The sequence below is a fragment of the Lissotriton helveticus genome, chromosome 7 (assembly GCF_964261635.1).
Source record: "Lissotriton helveticus chromosome 7, aLisHel1.1, whole genome shotgun sequence".
Taxonomy (NCBI): Eukaryota; Metazoa; Chordata; class Amphibia; order Caudata; family Salamandridae; genus Lissotriton; species Lissotriton helveticus.
In genome coordinates this window covers 182,265,058-182,277,438 of record NC_136068.1, presented here as the reverse complement: position 1 = coordinate 182,277,438, position 12,381 = coordinate 182,265,058, and the positions used below count along the sequence as shown (strand labels likewise).

The 12,381-nt window shown below is 47.7% G+C and overlaps 1 protein-coding gene across 2 annotated transcripts in view; it reads right to left on the bottom strand.

Moving 5' to 3' along the window:
• ZSWIM1 (zinc finger SWIM-type containing 1) overlaps window positions 1-10,658 on the bottom strand; it is a 40,594-nt gene extending 29,936 nt beyond the window's left edge. Inside the window, exon 1 of one of the 2 annotated variants that reach the window (XM_078651901.1) lies at window positions 10,565-10,658. The gene's annotated coding sequence lies outside the window, so the exon portion shown is untranslated. Of the gene's footprint in view, window positions 1-9,059; window positions 9,220-10,564 lie in introns of those variants that run through there. The other variant, XM_078651900.1, reaches the window with a different exon arrangement.
• Window positions 10,659-12,381: the final 1,723 nt, after the last annotated feature.

Here is a 12,381-nt window from a genome sequence, read left to right as displayed (position 1 = left end):
CTCTACCTCTTATTCGGGCTACGCTAGGGGTGCTACGATATGGGTACCGCATGGGGTACCTTTTGTGGCGCATGATCAAAAAATTGACAGAGAGGGCAGGTATGTCTTTGTGCGTGGGACATTAGACGGACAAATGGTTGTGCTAGGATCCATCTACGCCCCTAATTTTGACCAGGACAAATACTGCGACGTGCTCAGTGGTACACTCACGGGATGGGACACGTGCCCCTGGATCTTGGGAGGGGACTGTAATACGATAGTGGATATCACATTAGACAGATCGCACCCGCCCCTGCGCGGTGCAGGGGTACTTAAGCAATCAGAAGCGCTGGTACGCTGGATGACGGGCTGGAGACTCTATGATGTGTGGAGGATGCGGAATCGAAAACACCTGGAATATTGATTTTATTCAGCAGTGCACTCCCTACACACTAGGATAGACAGGATTCTTTGCTCTGCAGATATTACACACCGGGTGCTTGACTCTACGTACTTACCCAAAACATTCTTCGACCATTACCCGCTGGATGTCACCATCACATGGGGTAGGATACCATCACCGGTCCCCACATGGCGCCTGTGGCCACAGTTGCTGGAAGATTTGGTATTCCGTACAGACATATTACATACGATAGAGCAGTACTTCACCGAAAACAGTGGCACTGCGACCAACAGATTGATAGAATGGGACGCATTCAAGGCAGTGTTGCGGGGTAAGGCGATCAGCGCAACGGTGGGTGCACGACAAGAATTACATAGGTCACTGGTAGACACCGAAACAGAGATGGGCAGACTAGAACAGCTAGCAACGACGGATGATACACACTCGGGGGCACTCCAAGAAAAGCGGATTGTGCATGCTGAACTGTTGGAATCTCTTAGGCACATAGATTATCAGGAATACACTAGACGTACACATTCAGAAGCAGACAAGGCAGGCACCATGCTAGCCAGACTTTTCCGAGATACCCCTCCCACGATAGTAATAACTGAAATCACTAAGGCTGATGGCGCAAGCCTAGGCACACAGGGAGAGATTAATGAGACCTTTAAAACATAATACGCCACTTTATATGCTGTACCGGAGGGGACACCCGCGGACCGAACAGATGCTTTCCTATCCACCTTGACCTTCCCCACACTGACACCAGCGGCACAAAAAGACTTATCGAGGCCCATAACCCCACAGGAGATAAAGGTCGCTATGTAGGACTCCCTCTAAGACCCCTGGTATGGACGGTCTACCCATTGAATTTTACTCCACATACGCAGAGACATTAGTACCCAAACTAACAGACTTATACAAGTCAATCTGGGAGGAAGGTGCACTGCCTCTCACTACCGCGCAAGCACAGGTAATATCACAGCCTAAGCCAGGCAGGGATCACACTGACATGGCTAACTATCGCTTCTACCTACTGAGTAAAGTGCTGGCCAATAGGTTGCAGCCCTTCTTACGCCACCTGATCCATGTGGATCAGACAGGGTTTATACCGACGCGTAGCACCTCCTTGAATATTCGGAAATTGCACCACTTAATGTCGGAGGCGCCGCAGATATTTCCACACGTAGGATGCCTCTCTCTAGACCTTAAGCAGGCGTTTGATTCGATTCATTGGGAATACATGTTTAGGGCGCTCCCGCGCTTTGGGATACCCGATAGCTACATAGCGTGGCTGAGGCTACTTTACATGGAACCGACAGCGAGAGCAAGGACCGGTAGACACATCTCGGGCGTATATAGGATACACCGAGGAACGAGACAGGGTAGCCCGTTATCACCTCTGATTTTCATATTAGCACTGGAACCCCTGGCGATTGCGCTACGGCAGAACTTCCCAGATATGGGGCTACCACTTAGACACACTACGCACCTTTTTTCGGCATATGCCGATGATATAATTATCTATCTCCGGGACCTGCGGCAACCTCTAGCTCCACTCACTGACCGGTTTCAATCCTTTGAGATCATGTCGGGCCTTGCTGTAAATATAACCAAATCACAGGCCTTTTTCTTTACTAATCATGACGTCACTGCAGAAGTAGGATTTGGGGACGCCTCATTACAAGTTGCCCCTACTACATTTAAATACTTGGGCATCCAGGTGTATAGGACAAACGATGATATGTTGGAGGGTAATCTTGGTAAGGCTATACGATCCCTGCATTCCAGCATTACTTTCTGGACATCCTTGCCCTTATCCGTTATGGGGAGGGCCGCAATAGCGAAAATGGTGGTCCTGCCACGTCTGCTATATTTCTTTACGAATTTGCCCCTAATGGTGCCACTCTCCACATTTCGAATGTTGAACACATTACTCAGACTTAATTTGGGGCACAGGGAGGCGGCGAATTAGTATGAAGAAATTACAAGTAGGTACAGGTAAGGGGGGTTGGGAGTTCCTGACTTCCGTGCATATTATTACGCCTGCCAACTGCAATGGCTTTCCTACTGGACAGCAGGCCACAATCTCCACGAAATAGGATACACCTCGACTGATTTTGACAATGGTGCCCTACACACTCTTTTACTACCCAGCTACAAATTGCGCAAAGACTTACCTACACTACTAACCACTGCATTGACGTGCTGGAAGGTGGCACTCTGATACACAAAAACACCATCCACATATGCGAATACCTCTTCTGGGCATCCCGCTTGCCGCTGGTACCCTCACGCAACGTAAACTGCTACCATGGACGGACTCTGGCGTGACGACGGTGGCAGACCTCTTTAGTCACGAACTCCTGATGAATCATGACAATTTCGTTCACGAGACAGGTGCATCGCAACACTTGTTTTTAACACGCTGCTCTCCTACAGTACATTAAGAAATACTGGGCACCACAAGGCCAGGAACCCGACCACAATGAACTGGTGAAAATGGTACATTATATGGGGAGAGGACGGCACTTGATCCGCTGGATATATCATGGGATCAGCGCCCACACTAGGATGAACCTAGACTCACTGCGTGTTGTCTGGGAGGAGGAGATAGCCCATTCAGTATCCGAAAGGTCCCGGCCTAAGATCACAGAGCACCCATAAAAGGTTTCCCGAAACTCGAGATTCAAGTTTATACAAACCATGATACTGCACCGAGCCTATCTGGCCCCAGATCGGCTGGATAAGATGTTCCCCCAGACGCAGCACTTGTGCCCACGATGCCATGTCCCGGGAGCGGGATTAATTACATATGCTGTGGACATGCCCCTCACTGGTAGGATACTGGGTCAAGATTAGAGAACTTACTGAAGCAGCAATGCAACTTACATTACACGGAACTGTGGAGGAATGCCTACTGGGCTTACGACAGCATAGATCTAAACACAAGGTACAGTTTCGCTTCATTGACCTGGCGTTACTACTGGCTTGTAGAACTATCACAATGCGCTGGAAATCTAACAGGCCCCCTGAGATACATAAATGGCACACGGAAATGATAAAATGGAGTAGTGCAGAAGGCGTAGCGCTGCGAAGAGAGGAGGCGAGAGGGCTACGAAAAAACACCGATAGCCATAGAGTGGGAGGCAATGCTGGAGGCGCTCAAATCAGAGGAACATAATGAGTTAGTCTAATGTTCGTAATGTGTGTATAAACGTTTGTAAGTTGCCCACACCTGACGGCCCAACGGAAAATATGGATGTGGTACGCAGTTGTATGTAAATTAATATACTTAAATGAAAATGTACAGACACAGATATTGCTCTTGGAATGTGACCACAGTTACAGAGGGTGGGGGGGGGGGGGGGGGGGGGGAGAGGGAGATGTTGGGGTAGTTCTGTATAATCTTTGTATTTACCAAATACGAACCATTGACGTGTATTACATCGTTGCGAACATAACATTGATCATACATAAGTTGTATGCTGGATTTGTATGTCCATTCTACAAGATTAGGCATGGTAATTGAAAATTCAATAAAATGTGTTTAAAAAAAAAAAAGGGGAGATATGGATACCTGCTGTCGTTTAAAGGTGGAAATAACTTTATATGCATATCTGGAGCTGAGAGCAGCGCAGACCAAGACAGAGATTAAGACTGTAGAACAGTCGCTGCTAGCTCCTGGCTCGCTCCGATCTGGTGGGAAGGTTCCTGAGGGGGCAGCAGCAGGATTGTTTCAATCTTAATTGGAGGCTAGTGAATCGATGCTTGATGATTGTTAGAATAAGGCGCGGATGGCTATATCTTTACTCTGATTCAGTGGTACTCTAAGCAGTAAGCAGGTAACATCTGCCCCTGCGTGTTGCCCACTGTATGGTGGTTTGCCAGAAATGCTCTTTAATAGATGTTATAATCTTTTCTGGAGTTCTTTTCAATAATTGGGAGCGCTGGCAATTTTGACTATGCTAAGTTGGGGTGTGCATAGCGTGGGAGGGGGGGGGGGTCTCTCTGGGGTTTTGTTTTTGTTGGCAGTATGCATACGCTTTCTACCAGAATCATGAGCAGTGCATTGTAATGTTTCAGTTTGGGAGGGGGGAGGTTCCATGGCGGCAAGTAGCAGTCAAGAGATAGTCAAGGAAGTCTGGAATGACAAGGACAGGGCTATAGAATCTGCTTCTCAACATGGAATGTCTGGGGCCTTAATGATTTTAGAAAGATGCGAAAGGTGCACGCTTATCTTAAAAGACACAACATTGATATTGCTCTACTGCGGAAGACACTTACCCACAGACAGTAGAATGCTCACGAGCCGGCACTTGCATGGGGCCTTTCCCGCAGCAGGTTCACCACACATGCCAGGGGCATACTCATGTGGGTTAACCCCAAGTCGGGAATACAACTGGGAGCAATTGAGGCAGACCCAGAAGGCAGGTTTGTAATCTCTAGATGTCGTGGGCAGGGCATTCACTTGATTATAGTTCATTTTTATAGTCCTAACTAAGACAATTCACAGTTCTACCATGGATTGTTCGGGCGCCTAGGAGGGTTTTCCACTTTACCCAGGTGTGAGGATCTCAATTGCGCACTGGACCCGGCAGTGGACCACTCAGGGGGCCCCGACTCTGTGCCCTTCGGCTGCTGCTAGAGCCATTATAGATGCACCAATCCAGTCAAATAGGATAGATGTCTGTAGAATGCCTTCTCCAGCTGCAGAGTCTTCACCCACTACTCCGCTCCGCATGACCTTCACATCAGAATTGTTTCCAGTCTTATGTACCGGCAGAGCTGAGCTTGCTCAACTCACCCCAGCTCCTTTTCGTATCATTCCCCAATAATGATGGTGGTTGAAAGCCTGCAGAAGAGACCAGCTCCTTTTACGTGGCAGTTTCCGCCATATGCGCTGCAAGACAGTGTATTCAAATCAGAGATGGCTGAGGCCATAGAAAACTTCTTCGACAAACATTGGCTCTGTCCGTCCGTTTTCTACAGTATGGGAGACTTTTAAAGTTTATATAAGGGGGATAGCAATGTCTAAACACTCTGGGGTCCTCCGGTCTCTCAGGGAAGGTTGACTCTCCTGGGAGGGTCGCTTGGATGAGCTAGAGAGGGACGCCCTAGTGGGTGGAGATTGAGCAGCAGAAGAATTTAAAACTGTACTTGAATACCACGAAACAGCGGAGAGCGAAGTGAAGTTCATGGGGAAATATCCGGCCGCCAATATGGGGAGGGTGAGAGAGCAGGTCCAGTCTTAGCGGCTCTGCTGAGAAACAGGAGGGAATCGGTTGTGTATCTGAACTGCGAGCAGTTGGCGGACCCTTCCGCAATAGCGGATAGGTTCAACCAGTATTATTCTGATCTATACAGCCCCAGATTGACACCAGGTGATACTGTGATCCTAGACTTCTTAGAACATATTCAGAAGGCGTGGTTGGCAGATGAACATAGGGAGCATCTTATGAAGCCTTTGGATGCCAGTGAAGTACTAGCAGCGCTCAATTCCGGCAGCGCCCCAGGGCACGACGGCTTTAGTCGCATTTTATAAAGAATTTAAGGAGCTGCGCATCCCGCACCTAATCACATTATTTGAGGAAATGGGCGAGGAAGGCAGAATGCCCCCCTCTATTAGAGATGCTCTGATAGTTACAATATTAAAAGCAGATAAACCCCCTAATGAATGTTCATCATTTAGGCCTCTATCTCTTCTCAATATCGACACCAAACTATTTGCTAACATTTTGGCTAACCGCCTAGCGCCATTAGTCCCGCTGTTGGTGGGTCCGTAGCAATCGGGGTTTATCCCCGAGCGAAACCTGGCATATAATTTGCAGACTTGTGTTTGGAGCAATACACCATACTAAACCAGAAACCAAAGCTACTGCGGTCTTCCTTGATGCAGAGGCCTTTAATTCGGTAGAGTGGCCCTTCATGCGAGCTGTGTTGAGGCGACTGGGAGAGGTTTTTCTGCAGTTAGTGGCGGTTCTATACAATTCCCCCAGGGTATGGGTTGGGGGCATACCATGGACATAGGGGGGGATTCGCTTTCCGAAACATAATCTTATTGTGTCATTTTATGCAGATGACACTCTCCTGTATATTAGGGACCCAGTGTCCAGTCTGTCCCCAGTGTTGAATGAGGTGATAAGATATGGCGAACTCTCATGAGTTAAAATTAATTGGACTAAGTCAACTATCTTCCCATTGTCTTTAGCCATGAAGGCTGTTGAATTAGATTACCCTTTAGCATGGACCACTGACCCTGTGCGCTACTTAGGAGTGAAGGTGCACACAGACTAAGAGCTGGTTCTCAGTGAGAACTATGATAAAGCTATTACTAAATTAGAAGAAAATGTGGAGTAGTGGATATGATTGCCCTGGTCTCTATTGGGGTGTGTATCGCTTATGAAAATGGTAGTGCTCCCAAAATTTTAATTTCTGTTTGTCAATGTTCTAATGGTGCTCCTGGCACACATTTATTTAGAGACATCTGCTAATAATTGGTGAAGTTGGCCTGGCCTGAGAAGCACTCTCGCGTTAGGTGGTACACGCTCACGCTACCCTACTCCATGAGTGGTCTGGGAGCCCCCGATTTAGAATTATATTATTGTGCGGTGCAAAGTTCACACGCCTACCACTGGGCTCACGGGCAGGCTGGTCTCCCCCATCTACAGATTGAAAGGGTTGCGGCTGCACCTTCTTGCCTCCCAGTATTTCTGTTTCATGCCCCTACTAGACAAGCGAGTATATTAGACTGTCAACTGTCGCTCACGTGTGGCAATATCTGTTAAAAAGGCAGGAAGAAAGGAAGAAGCGGTCCTGTACTCGCCTTGTCACTGGTGGAGTGGTGCCACTGGCTGCTGATTTGTTGTGAAAGAGAGGTGGTGTGTGCATTGGCATCAATCAACATCACAAAAATAGAGCGGGGGGGGGGGGGAGATCTTTCTCTGAGGGTAAGGCTCGTGAGTGGGCTGATGTGGAGACAGAATGCCATGAATATACATCGCTGATGCGATTCCACTTCCACAGAGTGAGACATGGCATTCCTGAGATGCTTAGGAAGGATATGATGGAACCGCCTGGAGGCAGTAGCCTTATCTTTCCTTTTACACGCCGATTCTCGTAGGACGATAGTATATAGTATTTATAACATAACAAGACTATTGCAGAAATCATTACACTAAAGCTAGACTGGAATGGCAAAATGACCTTGGGGTGGGGCTGGATGACTCCACCTGGCGATACTGCTGCAAAATCATGCAGTCTCCTTTAACAGGAGACATTGTCTCATACATTATAAGTTTCTCAACAGGGTCTATTATACACCCGAGAGGCTACACCTATAGTGCCTCTGCGACGCCACAGAATGCGAGCGGTGTCGAGTTAATCCTGCTGGGTTTTTACATATTGCCAGGTCGCGCCCTGTGGTAGCCACATATTGGAAGTTAATATTTTGCTCGCTGAGTAACATCACAGGACTACCAGAGGAATGTGACTCATTAGTGGCCCTATTGGGTTATACGAAGAAAATGAAGAAAGAAGCTCAACGTTTAATTGACATGGGTTTATTGCTTGCAAATCGCAGGGTGGGTATGCGTGAGCTTGAGGACCAATACCTACGACTGAAAACTGGTCAAAGGATGGGGTATATTGCAACTGGTCAAAGGATGGGGTATATTGCAACACGCAATCGGAATTATACAGTAAACTGCTACCTCCTCAGAACCACCCTAAAAATTGTTATGGTCTGTATCAAAGTTACTTAGCTGGAAAAGAGCCGGAAGGGACTGAAAGGAATGGCTTATCTTGATTGCGCTGCCTAGATTAGAGTCTAGACTATAGTGAGTGCACTGATTGCTATCTAACCATGGTGCGCAGTACATTTATGTATCTTGCGTCCCTTTGATTGTATAATTTCTCTTTATACAATGCCCTGAAAAAATACTGTGTATTTTATGTGTAAATGCAATGAACGCTCATTATTTTTGCTGCCACCTTTAGGTAGGTTATTGACATGAAAATTCAATAAATAAAAAAAAAAGTATTACTTGAGGAGGATCCTTACCGCCCTCAACATATAACTCAGTTTCTAAGACACACAGTACTTCAGAGGCAGCCCACATAAAGGGGTGCAATACAGCAGAGGCATACCATAATTGGGCACAGGACTTTTAACGGTGCCCCTCAAAGAAGGAACAACATGCAATAGAACGCATCTAGAGCAAATAACATCTAAATGAAGCCAAAATAGCCTGACAAGATACGCCGCCACGATAATGAACACACACAACTGTGCATCGTAGGCCAAATGAAGCCTACAGAACCGCACCTCGCCACAGAGAGGGTCTCCAGAATGGGAAACCTTCGGAACTCAACACAGCATTGAATATGAGGACCACAGATCAACATGAAAAATATGATGGTTCTTCACAAATCAGTAGTAACGCCTACTATAGCTTCAGGCAATGGGCAGACTCGTCCATATCCATCTAGAAAGAGGACAAAAACTCTAGCTAAGAGGTTCTTGAACACAGCACAAGTCTTAAAAGTATTCCTATTGAGGTAGAATATGGGTTTTCCAGCTGAGGTGCACAGAACTGTACTGGAAAAAATAAGAGATAGCACAAATCCCTCAGATAAGGGTCCTAGATCTAAGCACAATATTTACACCAGGTCTTACCAGACATGCATACTTAGAAGAGGGTGACCACCAGTCCGCCACTCCCAGCGAACCGTCAGACGGCAAATTCAGATATCCGCCATAAACTGGAGCTGTTTTAACGGATTTATCTTGTCCGCGAGGTCACCGCTTCCGGCTTGCATAAATAACAATCCACGTCTCGTGAGAATGGTATTGGAGTGGACGGGCCTGATAGTGTGTAAAATGGCCTAGGATTGGGGCATTGAGAACACCATAGCCAATCCTAGTACGCGCACTGAATTCCGAAGTGTTGATTGGTCGCGAACCTTACTTGCGCTACGTCTCACCTGCCCTCACCAATCGGAGAGTTTCACTCACGTTAGGATGTGCTTGGAGTTGATCTGCGCTGAGTATGTTTTCGTTGTGAGTGAGTTAGGCAGACTACTTTGTGATACAACTTCTTGGGCCGTGACTGCTACCTAGCATATCGGGCTTGGTTGTTGCCGTTTCAGATTTTAAGGTCTTTCGAATTTTAGGTCAGAAAAAAGCACAGCGCTCCCCACAGAACTACTGTTGCTTTAGACATATGTTGCGGGACGAGGAGTACTGGTTTCTTCCAACGTAGTGAGCACAAAGAGCTTCCCGAACTGCCCCCCCCCGTAACTTTGTAATTAGACCCATTGCTGCCTCTTTCTTAGGCTGCCGAACTGAGGGCCCCCGTCGCGCGCCTGTGCCTCCCCCATAACCCAACTCCGGTATTGATGCGCTTTTACATGAGCACCCATTGCGCACCTCAGGACAATATCCTTTGTCCTCTGACGAGATTTATTAAACTGCCCAGGATCACTGGAAGTTGATCCATGCCTAGATCCTCCTTTTAGGCAGGCTAATACCCCCCCCCACCCTAACTTTGTAATTAGACCCCTTGCTTCCTGTTCTTTAGGCAGCCGACTCTGGTATTGATGCGCTTTTACATGAGATCGCGACCCACCTCTCTGTGCCTACTCTGACCCCCCAACCAAGCCCCAGGCTTGTGGCAAGCACTGCAACTCTCGCCCTCCACTACTCATGGATGTGCTCTTCCCTACTGTTGCCAAAGGACTTTTGCGCAGGGGGCAGTCCTCAATGCGCGCTGCTGCGAGGCCCACCAAGTGGTACCTGGGCTAAACCGCGTCCTGCCGCTCAGCTCAGATGCCCCCACCTTCTTTCATGCGCTGTTACTTTTGCCTCCTAGCCTCCCCGGACTGCAAGCATCCTCATTTCCGTGTGTCCCACCAGGGATCTCTACCTATCCTAAAGGTGACCGTCTGCCTCACCCGAGAAAACAACCTCCACCCTTTCCAGGATTGCTCCCCTTCACTCCCACCCCACCTATCCCATGGCACTGTGATCTGTGCTGCGCCCCCCCTGTGTGACCTAACTACTACAGGACCATCAGCGAACCCTGCAGATGCCCGGACATCTCTCTTACCCGTTCTCCCTGTTGAATGGCACTTCATCTCTCCCAAGACCTACTGCTCCCCTAGCCCACCCCACCCCCTCACCTCGCACTCTGTAGCAGCAGCACCTCTCTTCTCTTGTAGAAATTCCCGGGAGAAAGAGGGGCCTGTGCCAGGCGCCTGCGATTAAATACACCCCCACCTATCTTCCGAATTCCTCAGATTACATTTATGACTCAGCTGATCCAGCGCTGTGATCTGCCAATCCAGCTCGTTCCCTGCCTCCATTCTCTTGTCCCCACCCAGTCCTGTTCGGGTTCTGCTCTTTGGGTGTGACCTCCACTAAGGCTCCTGTCCAGCCACTATCCCCTCCCCTTGGGGAGTGGGGGGCCGAACCAAGGGGCATATGTGCGGGACGAGGAGTTCTGGTTTCTTCCAACAAAGTGAGCACAGAGTCTCACGGGCCGGGCGATTGGCAGCATAGCCCAAACCATGTTAGCAGGCGGAATGCATTTGTCACACTCTGTCTACATACCATAGTATGTAGACCGAGTGTGATGCGGATCTTTCTCGTAGAATACGCTACACACCTAATGTTTAGACCAACGGGAAAAAAGCCAGCCACTGAGAGAGAAGTTAAGGAGGGTATACTATACCAGTGCAAAGACAAACGCAAGATTGGTAAGGAAAGCCATCAAACAAGAAGCAAGCAAATGAGATTGACCATAAAGACAACCAATTGCAAGCAGTAGGCTGGATGTTAACCTCTGCAACTACTTCAAATACCTGGTAGACTGGACCTACAAATGTGTTCCACACAAAATAAGAGATCGTCCCCAAGAGCTTTTAGAGTTGCTGATTAACTAACACTAACTGCATACATTTATACATTTGCATTTTTTCAGGTAACGGAGGCTTGTTTCTTCTTTAGCTGTCTGTTTCTACTTCTCGCTGCACAGTTCAGGAGACCTCTCCCTTCCAACCCGCGTGTTGCAAGTAAGAATCTTCAGGATGCCAAGATGTAGGTTCCAAGTTATTTCTTTATTTGTAGTTAAGTTACAAGAAGGTTAAGGTAGAGCCAAGATGGTAATTAGGCTATAAAGTATGCCCCACCAGGAGCTGTTCCCTTGAGCTCAGCCAGGAGTCAACTGTCCCATATCAGTCACGCCACATTCTGTGACATCAATGAACATTCTAAGTGTTCCTAGGCTGAACAAGAAAGGAAGACCGGGTGGAGAGAAGGAAAGCCCTTTAAAACACTGCGTTTACTCAATACCAGCATTAACTTCAGGAGTGGCTGTTTTTCCTACCCAATTTGACTTTTGGGAAGGACTCTCAAGAAGAGCTCTACACAGAAAATCAACATGAGCACTATCCCTCTCAGCTCCCTTAAACAAGCATTTACAATGCAACAGTCTCGCCTTTGCAAAAGTTAAAACTATTGGCATTGTAAATGACAAAATGTTTATGTATGTGTTGGTTTTGAAAACAGATAAATAAATGGCATTGTCATTTACAATGCCAATAGCTTAATCTCTCGCAAATGCGAGACCTATTGCATTTGCGCACACACAGACACAGAGCCCCACACACACACACACACACACACACACACACAGCCCCCCCACACACACAGAGCCACACACACACTCGTACACAGAGCCACACATACACACTCACACACAGAGCCACAGCCACACACACAGCCACAGAGCCACTCACACAATTACAGAGCCACACACTGCCATCGGCTTCCGCAAAGCATATTTTACAATACCTTTATTTCAGTTTGCCCACAGGAAGGGCCCTTCCCTGCCCTTGAATCCTACCCCATCACCACACTGTGCTACCACAAGTCTGCACAGCACACGCCATTCATCAGTGTTACCACAGAAGAACTCACACATTTTTTGGCAATTATG